The sequence below is a fragment of the Vicia villosa genome, unplaced genomic scaffold, assembly GCF_029867415.1.
Source record: "Vicia villosa cultivar HV-30 ecotype Madison, WI unplaced genomic scaffold, Vvil1.0 ctg.000236F_1_1_2_unsc, whole genome shotgun sequence".
Classification (NCBI taxonomy): domain Eukaryota; kingdom Viridiplantae; phylum Streptophyta; class Magnoliopsida; order Fabales; family Fabaceae; genus Vicia; species Vicia villosa.
The window spans coordinates 31,253-34,134 of NW_026705090.1; positions in this window are offsets into that span (position 1 = coordinate 31,253).

Genomic DNA, 2,882 nt, shown 5'->3' on the forward strand with positions numbered 1-2,882 from the left:
TTACCATGAACGGTAATGACACGATCACTTTCAAAGATCTAATTCAGTTACTACGAACGGTACTGACACGGCCAACGCTCAAAGATCTAGTTCATTTACCACGAACGGTAATGACACGATCACTTTCAAAGATCTAATTCAGTTACTACGAACGGTACTGACACGGTCAACGCTCAAAGATCTAATTCATTTACCACGAACGGTAATGACACGATCATTTTCAAAGATCTAATTCAGTTACTACAAACGGTACTGACACGGTCAACTCCCAGAGATCTAATTCTATCATCACGAACAGTGTAGACACGATCGCTGACCTTCCCAGTCTAATTCAGTTACTACGAACGGTACTGACACGACAAGAGAATCTAATTCTATCATCACGAACGATGTAGACACGGTTATCTCTCTAAGATCTAATTCGGTTACTACGAACGGTGCTGACACGATCGACCTTTAAAGAGATCTAATTCCATCATCACGAACAATGTGGATACGATCAACTATTTCCTAAGTCTAATTCAGTTACTACGAACGGTGCTGACACGACCAACTCTCAAAGATCTAATTCATCTACTACGAACGGTAATGACACGATCAACATTCAAATACTCCTCAACACAGGGGATCAGTCTAACACACGACTTATCCTCCAACCTAACGCACAACTCATTCCTTCAACCTAACGCACGACTCATTTCTTCAACCTAACGCACGGTTTTTCCAGACATCTGCTGATGCAAGCTAGACCCAGTCTAACGTACGACTTAATCTAAGTCTTTTCCTCAGAAACAGTCTAACGTACGACACATTCTGACTCTTAAGTATATCAAGTCAGATGGCATCTTCAAGCCCATCTCCATCATACATCTTATCGACACACCGGTGGCATCTTTAAGCCCACCTCCGACAGCATCCTATTAATACAACCAATGGCATCTTTAAGCCCATTCAAACCATCTCCGGCATAGGTACTTGCATCAACAGGGGCAAATATCTGGGTATTCTAGTGTTCAATCCTCTTCCACCTTCAGATTACGATAGGCAAACAAGCCAATCTACATCCTCAGGTTTAAGAAAATTGAACAGGGGCAGCTGTCATACCCCAAAATTTGCCCACACTTTTTGAAATTTCAAAACCGGTTTCAAAAAATTGGATTTTTATAAAATCTTGGGTTCATTTACATTGGCACCCTGAATTTTATAAATATTCGATTTAAAGTCTATTTTAAAATATAGTAGTTTACTCTTAAATTGCTTATATTTTAATAAATAGAAAATGATAGCCGATGCTTCATACAGTTTCAATTGGCTTTTTATTGCAAACAAATAACATAGCACAATTGGTAAGGAAGTAAGGATTACAAGCAGAAGGTCACGGGTTCAATTCCCGCTTGGTGCATTTCCATGTTTTTAAACTATTTTTTTAATCTTTTTTTGCACTAGGACGCACCTGGACACAAGCACGTCCAGGTTCTTAATCTTAAAAAAGGTCCATGGGCCTTTGGGTTGGATCTTTTCCTTTTTAGGATTATTTTGACCTAGTTCTCAGTCTATAAATAGTGGCTCTCCACTCTCTCATTTTCATCAACAACTTTTCTAACCCTGATCATCAACAATCACCCATATTTTCTCACAATTTCTAACTCTCTCATTCATAATTTCATAAAACCTTTTTTGCATACTCTTTCAAAAACCTTTTTTTAATTGTTTCTGGCCAATGATGACACCTGAGGCCTCCCGTTTTTTACAATGTTCTCGGCCGATGATTTTCAAATGAGGCACCCCCAATTTATTTTTAATGTTCAATTTTAAACTGGTAATATATTTTTAAGTTATATTTTAACAACATTGTACATATAATCCACATATATACTTCCAGTCGCACATAAATTATACACAAGGTACCTTTTGGTTTTTTATGCACATAAACTCACACCATGTAAATCATATACAAAGTTTAACATAAAAAAAAACCCTCATTTTATTGTCAAAGTATACACCATAATAACATAAATTTCTAAAAAAAAATTGTCATCCATCTACACTATAGTTCATCATATTTTGGACCTGTAACATAATTCGAAACCATCACCAGAACATACCAAAAGTTTGAACGAAACTTTTTTCATTAAATCTCACGGTCGCTAATAATAACTACTTGGCTTCCGTTTTCAACCTGCGACGATATCATCCCATTATTATGGGTCTAACTTTGATTCATTTGTATGTAGGCGCTGTTTTATTTTGTTTCAGATTCAGAATTCATCATAGTGTCGATTGAGCACTCGTGGACACAGCTGCTTCACAGCAACAACGTCAACAAAACCGTTCAGCCCCGACGATATAGCCCATCACCAAACTCAGTGCCGCTCAACCTCCGAATCGCCGTCAGATTCAAAACCACCGCGGTTGCATCCTTCAACCTCCGCCGCCAACCGCACGCAGAACCTTAGCGACAAATCATCATCACCACCGAACCGCCACACACATACGCAAATTGGACGGCCACTCTCCATTCTCAACATAAACTCCATTGATACGCCCTCGAATCATCCTTGTTCACCATCTAGTTCATGAGAAAGTTTATTGCTTTTCCTTATTTCCATTTGATTCTAACAGAATGATATAAGCTTCTCTTTTCAGGATAAGCATGAAAAGAGGAAGAAGAAATCGTGATTCATGAGGGAAACAGAAAGAAGATTGAGAGAGATATAGAATTTATGTTGTTGCTCAGCAAGATGGAGAGGTTAATTTGAAAGATGAATGGAGAGTGAAAAGAGAAAGAGAGGCGCAGCCTCTTTTACCTTTTGTTTAGGGTTTTCGAAAACCCAACCTTGTGTGAAGAAGATGGTCGGATCCGGGTTCCCTCTGACCCGACC